This window comes from Dermacentor albipictus, chromosome 3 (assembly GCF_038994185.2).
Source record: "Dermacentor albipictus isolate Rhodes 1998 colony chromosome 3, USDA_Dalb.pri_finalv2, whole genome shotgun sequence".
Lineage (NCBI taxonomy): Eukaryota > Metazoa > Arthropoda > Arachnida > Ixodida > Ixodidae > Dermacentor > Dermacentor albipictus.
The window spans coordinates 189,319,202-189,327,164 of NC_091823.1; the positions used below are offsets into that span (position 1 = coordinate 189,319,202).

The 7,963-nt window shown below is 43.1% G+C and overlaps 1 long non-coding RNA gene across 1 annotated transcript; it reads right to left on the bottom strand.

The window, feature by feature from the left end:
• Window positions 1-668: 668 nt before the first annotated feature.
• Window positions 669-7,535, bottom strand: LOC135908723 (uncharacterized). Its single transcript, XR_010566398.2, has 3 exons — window positions 7,288-7,535; window positions 5,906-5,961; window positions 669-850 (listed from the first exon to the last, which is right to left on the bottom strand). It is a non-coding gene; the product is annotated as an uncharacterized lncRNA (long non-coding RNA).
• Between the last annotated feature and the right edge of the window lie 428 nt (window positions 7,536-7,963).

Consider the following 7,963-nt stretch of genomic DNA (forward strand, 5'->3'; position numbering starts at 1 on the left):
CGTCTGTGAGCCTCATTCTCAAGACGAAGGGACAAGAGCGTGAGAGTGGGCACGCGGGGAGGAAAGAAAAGAAATAGAAGCAGAAAAAAGGGGAAAAAAAAGGCAGGGGGGTGCCAGGGCCGTACCAAGACACAACAAAGGGGGGGGTTGAAAATGAAATGGAATTTTCACAGAAGTCACCTACAGCAAAAGCTGAAAATTTATGCAATCCATGTGTTTAGTACATGTGCTGCGGGCAAGAATGGTATCAGAAAGATACATTATGCAGCAGTGCAGAAAGTGGAGGATGAACTTGGAAAAAAAGTCAGTTTTGGTGCAAGTTTATCGGCCTACTTACCATTGAGGCAGCCCTAGTAAACTTATGCCGAATACCATGTATGAGAGTACATTGTATTGTTTTTAAATTGGTAAAGCTTTATCAAAGTAGTTTTTGTGTTAAGCAAGAAAAACATTGTACAAGTGGTCTCTTGTAGTTTCGAAATTTGCATCGCATTTCGTCTAATACACATAGCCTTTGGGCGGCTAAGACAAAATGCATGGACTTGAGCTTCCCTGCACAGATAGCAGGGAGTCTAAACTGCTTCGAAGTTACTTCTTTCATTGCTGAGTAACTACAAGCCATTTCACTTAAAAAGACGCCGCTTAATTACAGGTATTTACCTGAATCTTTCTGTCGGCTGTCAGCCTGCTGGCATCATCACTAAGGCTGCCAACTCCCTAGTGGACGTAGTCGGGACATGGTGGCGGCAGGATGCAGTGGCAGAAGCCACCAAAGGCTCCCAACTCCCTAGTGGACGTACTCAGGACAGGGTGGTGGTAGGACGCAGGGGTAGGAGCCACCAGAGTGTACCTGCAACAAATTTGCATAAATCTTCTTAGTCCTACCATGTCACGATTTACAATAAAAATTGAGCTGTCTGTGTAACATGGCTACCACTACATATAAAGGTAAACAGTTAGGTACTACGACACAACTAGAAGCCCGACAAAAGAGAAACGGTACTTATGTTTATGAAAATCCAAACAATGAAAAAAATGTGCAACCAATTTGTGCATGGAAGCTCGGTTGAAACCTGAGCTGATACCATCAAGTGATCCGCTAGTCAACTGCAAGCCTGCCACCTTAAAATGTCATTGTAAATTCTTTTACATGCATTATTTTAAGCTGCATTAATACAAGTTCAAAATCTCCTAATATAAGTAAATCACCAAGCTAAGTAAATTAACGAATTCCAGTGGTCGTTAATGCAACAAAGTGCAAGCTCGGAATGAAGCAGGCCAAACTGAGCAGTGAAAAATAACAATGTGGTTCTCTACATCTTGTTTTCCTGGCTTTCGCTCTAGCACTGGAATACACAAGAATTTTTGCATTCCTGATACTTCACCCTAATTTTTATGCCATAATGCATAATACTTCAGCAAGAGCAATAATGCTTTCTTTTACCCGTAAATGGTGATAGAGCAAGAAAATTCATGGGAGCCAAGATTTTATTTATTTTTATTTATTTGTACATACTGCAGCCCGAGCGGGCTATTGCAGGAGTGGGTGTGAAAGGCAGAGAAAATGAAAATAGTAAACAATACAGACCCAATAGTAACAATACAAACAAACACAAACGAAAACTATTCAATGGCCGCCAAGAATAAGTTAAAGGAAGAGAACGAGTAGCACCAGGCAAGGAATTCCAGTACTCGATTGCACGGGGAAATAAACTGTATTTAAATGTGTCCGTACGGGTGAAATAAGGTGAGATGTTTAGGTGATGGTGACTTCTAGTATTAGATGGTTTCGCAGGAGTTAGGTAGTTATCCGAAGATATACGGCAAGAAGAGTTAATAACGCAATACAAAAACTTTAGTGATTCCGTGCGTCGGCGATCTGAGAGCGGTTCTAAGCCTAGGGATGAAAGCGCGGTATACGGAGAAAAATCCCTATCGTACCTACGACATATGAAGCGGATCGGTTTCTTTTAGATGGCCTCAATTTGATTAATGTGGCACTGTTTGTGTGGATTCGAGACGGGAGAAGCATAATCGAGTATAGGCCGGATTAGTGATTTATACATGAGTAGTTTAGTATCTCTTGGGGCTGTGGTCAGTGTGCGGGGCAGATAGCCTAACTTTTTCAGGGCTTTTGAGGTTATTAAATCTATGTGCTTCGACCAAGACATACTGGGTGTGAAAACAAGGCCAAGGTATTTGTATTCACTAACGCTCTGAATTGGAGTATTATTAACTTTGTAAGTAAAAGCGGAAGGGGTCGTTTTATTAGTGAAAGTCATAACAACGGTTTTACGTACGTTAATTGTCATTTGCCAGGTATCGCACCAAGAGCTAAAATTAGAAAATGATTTTTGAAGCTGTAAATGGTCATCAAAGGAGGAAATTTTATGATACAATACACAGTCATCAGCATACAAACGTATATTTGAGGTTATGTGATGAGGCAAATCGTTTATGAACATCAAGAAAAGCAACGGACCCAGCACGGAACCTTGTGGTACTCCTGAAGGCACCTCTGTCACCCTGGAATTAGCTCTGTTAAAGGACACAAATTGAGATCGATCGGAAAGAAAACTAGAAATCCAGCTGAGAATGCGGGGATTATTAAGGATGGCGTCAAGTTTATACATAAATTTCGTATGAATCACTGTATCAAATGCCTTTGAAAAGTCAATGAAGATTGCGTCAATTTGGTTGCCCGTGTCGCGGTTAATACAAATGTCATGTGTAAATTCACTTAGCTGTGTTAATGTGCTGAACCCACGTCTGAAGCCGTCCTGGAAATTAGTTAGTAATTTATGTGACTCAAGGTATTTCATAATGTGTTTGTAAATAATATGTTCTAACATTTTACAAGAATGAGAGGTTATAGAAATTGGTCGATAATTAGATAAGACGTGTTTGTCACCGGCCTTGAATAAAGGAAGAACTTGAGCCATTTTCCAGGATGAGGGTACTGTAGAGGATGCCAGCGACTTGCGAAATATGACGGTGAGGTAGCGACAGGTCCATAATGAGTACCGCACCAAAAACAAGTTCGGAATGCCATCTGGCCCAGCAGACTTCTTAATATCGAGTTTCAATATTAAGTTCAACACACCTTCTTCGGTAATGTCAATGTCATTGATGGGCACGTCACTACAAGCAATGGTGTCTGGTTGGATGACGTTGTTGTCGCGAGTGAAAACGGACTTGAAATATTCATTAAATGCGTTTGAAATATGAAATGGATCATTGGTAGAATCATTGTTAATCACCATAGAAGTAGCCGTCGAGTCGCGTGGCAAAACAGATGACCAAAATTTACGCGGGTTGGTTTTTAGTAGGCCCTGCAGCTGCACAACGAAGAAGAAATCTTTATCGCAATTAACTTTCAGCCTAAGCTCCTCTTTTGCTTTAATGAAAGCCGTCATGGCTGTCTGATTGGTAAAGCACCTCTTACACCTTAGTCTATTTACACGATGTGTCAGTCGTAGTATATCTCACGTCATCCAGGGAATTTTCACGTTTTTCTTCTTTGTTTTGAAAGGAATAAAACGCTCAATACTTTTTTTAACCAAGCATTCGAAATAAGTTACCAATGCGTTAACATCACAAGCAGTACTCAGTGCAGCAAATTCTTCAAAACTATCAGACAGAGCGTCTATTATTGAAACATCATCAGCGCGATTAAAATCAGGAAATGTAGAGAAAACAAAATTTTGCTTAGTGACCGAGAAATTTAGAGAGACAAGAACGGCCTGGTGATCAGAAATTCCCTCGATGACATCACTTCTGTAACCCTTTGCAACTATGTTAGAACTAACGAAAACCAAGTCGAGCAGAGCACCGCATCGTGTAGGTTTATTGGTAATCTGAACAAGGTCGAATAAAAGAGAAAAAGCAACTAGTTCTCTATTTATGGCAGTCTCTTTGACAAGTGTTGAAGTAGGCCAATGAATGCCGGGGGCATTAAAATCACCCATGCAAATGAGGTTACCCGTATTTAGCTGCTGCTCGTTAATATAGCGACTAAGAGTTAGAATGTGGTCGACAGAGGAACTTGGTGGACGGTAAACGACACCTATCACGACATGTGCTTTGTCTAGATAAAGTTTACACCAGACGGATTCTATGTCACCTGGTGGTGACAATCGTGAAAATTTGAGGTCCGACCGGAAAAGCAGCGCAACGCCGCCACCTTTAGAGTGTCGCCTATCTGCGCGAACCGCAACGTAGCCAGGAGGAGTGAACTCGGAGTCTAGTATGTCGTCATGCAGCCAAGTTTCTGTGATACCAACCACATGAGGCGAGTGTGCAGAAGTTAAAGACAAAAAGTCTCCGAACTTATTAGTTATGCTCCTAGCATTGAGGTTTAAAATTGAAAGGTTACAATTGGAGTTACGAGGCAGTCAGTCAGAAGTGGAACGTAGTGACTCAGAAGGTTTAACCGCAGCCGACGAATCGGGTGGTGTGGAACGAGATGTTCTGTTAATGAAGGATTTCGGGTCTCTGATAAGGGCATTAGACACGCCATCCCAACTCTACCGCACTTTGTCGATAAAAACGTAGTCATAACGTAACTTGACAACAGATCCCTGTCTTCGAAAAGGTTCTGAGGCATCCCAAATTTTTTTGCGGACTGCACGAACGCCGGCTGAAAAATCCTCAGTGATGTAATATTGTGATCCCTTAAGCTTCGAGACGTTTTTCATCACCGCAGACTTTTCCTGAAAATCCAGCAGCTTAAGAATAACTGGGCGTCGACGCTCTCTGCGCTTTCCGCCAATCCTGTGGCAACGCTCAATGTGTGGGGGCGTATTTTGTAGTATATCAGAAAATATCTGTGCAACCCCATCTAGCAACGTATTCTCATTTTCATCCGGTTTTTCGTCCAAGCCATGTATAATAATGTTGTTGCGACGGGATCGGTTATCAAGGTCGTCATTTTTGGCAACCAACTGAGCAACAGTTCCAGTTAGTGCTTTAACCTCAGAGCGGAGAAGATCGGAAACATTGGCATCAACCGTCTGACCTGTTGTAGGCGACTCAAGTACTGCCACACGGTTTTCTAGCGCAACAAAACGCGAGTTAACAGAAACTTGGAATGACTTAATTTTGGCAAGGTCGTCAGCCATCAGCTTTTGTCGATCAAGAACCTCAGTAAGCATAGTGACAATGTCAACATTTTCGGTCGAACATGCCGCAGTAGCCGAATGTTGAGTGGTCATTGTGGAGCGCGTAGAGCGTTCAGAAGAACTGTTACTGGAATCATTACTTTTCGATGAATTCCCGAGCTTTTTTGAGGGATCAACTTTGGGGGGACCAGGATTCAACTCCACGTCTCCACTCAACAAAAGGCAGTTGATACAGTACAAGGCATTTAAGCATAAATCAGCAGCGTCTTGTGGGCAAAGAAACAGCAGCAATGATCGATTGCCAGATTTAAAGCATCGCGAATTTTCGAAATAACATACCTGCACAATGAAGAAGGTAGTGGTGAAGGTGAAGAAGAGAAGAAAATCTTTTCTTTGTCCAAATATTGGCTCCAGCGGTCCTTGTTCTCTGGCTCTTCATCAGTTCAAGTCTGTCTTCCTGTGTACCTCTGTACTTTCAATGTTATGTCAATGGAATTGTAATAACGGATCATTAGTAAATGTAGCTGATGAGGAACTTGGGCTTGTTGGTAGATAATGACAGAGTAACTGCGCAACATAGAGATACGGACAAGGGAGGCTTGTGTGTGTTGTGTCCTCCAGCCATGTCTCCCCTTTGGGTGATTACTCTGTCTCAATGTAAAACTGTTACCCCTTGCACAATAACAGTAAAATGCATAAAGACAGGAAAGTGGACACAAAAATCACAACAAATAGCATCATATGCTAATGAGATATACGAAAGTGCCTGCTACGATTTGTCTCACCTATCAGTTGTGCTGGATAAGATGGCGACTTCTGGCTGCTGTCATTTCTTGCATACCTAAAATAAAATACATTGACGCATTGAGACATGACGCATTGTTTAGTACAAGAAGGTAAACTAATCTCTGATACACGGCAGACGAAATTTCCTTTATTCAGCTAGTAGGAAAATACACCACACTTCATTTCATTCAATACTGTCAGCGTTTCTTGGTTTCTTGGCAACATAGCTATCGCCGCACAAGAACTTTAAAGACATGTTAGTGCACGCGAAAGTCAGCCAGCAGCATTCCCCCGTAATAAAAGCATGTTGTCGCCCTAGGTGCAAAACCTGCAGGCACCTTCAAAGTAACATTAAAATTAAAAGCACCGCAAACAATTATACACATGAAGTCAAAACTAGCTTCACTTGCACAAGTTCGGATGTGATTTATATGCTTGAATGTTCCTTCTGTAAGAAACAATATATCGGTGAAACAGGACAATCAATGAACGTCAGATCAAACGGACATCGCGCGGACACAGCTAAAAAGCTTCCCAAAGCCGTCGCCGAGCATTTCAACCAACAAGGTCATAACTTTGATGAACTTAAACTCTACATCTTACAGTCAAATTTCCGTTCTGAACGAGAAAGAAAATACAGAGACTCATACCTTATCCATAAGTTCAAGACATTGCAACCAATTGGCATAAACGTTTCAAAGGGAGCTTTCGAATCTATTCGCTATGATAAACCTCAAGCTATAGGCAACAAGACTTAGTTTGATTGCTTGGCCTATACCCCCCCCCTTTTCCTTTTTCTTCCCTTCCATTTTTTTTGTCAGCGGGCGTGTCAGACGCCCTTGACACGCCGGCTAACGCGCGTGTGTTCACAGACTGGGGTGAGGGGTGGGGGGGTCCTGGCTTTGTCCTTGTACAAAGCGTTCCATTACTAATTCGACACGCTAACACACTTTCCCTCGTTTCCGCGCCCTCCCGCCTCACCCCCCCTCTCCTTTAGAAGAACCCCACCTATATATACTGTGGCGAGGAAAGCATATGTCACCTTGAAGAAGACAAGTCTACTTGTCGAAACGTTGGCTCCTGCATTCACCTTGTTCACGTTTTGCTCACGGTGCTAGTATTGTATCTACACTTCAAGTTACGCAGTACTTGATATTCTACAGGTTTTTCGATGCGACAGGCCACTCGTCACTACAGTCGTTAAGAACGGTGTTTCTCCTGGCAGTACAGCTTTGCAATAATTTCAGATGCTCTCTTGAGGCTTCCGTCTGCAAGTAGTATTTTCGCATACATACGCGCACGCATGCCTAAGAAACGTCTGTGAACTGCCAAGAGAAACGTGGAGCAAAATGTAGCCATACCGGAAGGGGCAAGTACGCACCGTTTGTAAACTCGGAACAAAAGCTGATATGCTTATCTGAGACGTTAAGAGAAATACGGCACAGGTCACAGGTCCCCGCTGGTAGTGGTTCGTATGCATCTGGTCGTCTCTGTCCGTTGCGATCTCCCATATCACAATGAAAGATGCAGTGCAAACCGCAGCACTTCGGGCGCTTGTGACGGTCCGGCGAGCTGCACTTGTTCGATGTCGGCAAAGACGAAATGGGCGATACGCTGCTGCTGGCGGCGGTCCCCTCGTCGCAATCACACAGCACGGACAGAAGCTCCAACGGTAACTTGCCGCACCGCTTGGTTGCAGTCACCCCTAACGAAGCGATCTCAGAACCACTCAAAGACAACGTACTCGCGCGTGATGCAGCGCAACTTCAAAATGGCGTCATGCTATTGACGGCTTCGGCTTTGGATCATTTTGTATCTGCACAACTGGGCAAAACAGTTGCGCTAGTTTCGGTTTTGTTTCCTCGCGTTGAAATAAAAACTGTTTTGCTCACTGATAATTTTACGTCACTTAAGTAATGTTCACGAATGAAACAGCCATGAATTTACCAAGCGTGTTGAAATACCCGCTACGTTCACTTGGCAGAAGCAAAATTTGCTCGTCCGAGCGTGGTTGCGTTTGAAATATCTGTCGGTGGGCTATCGGAGCATGCTCGAAG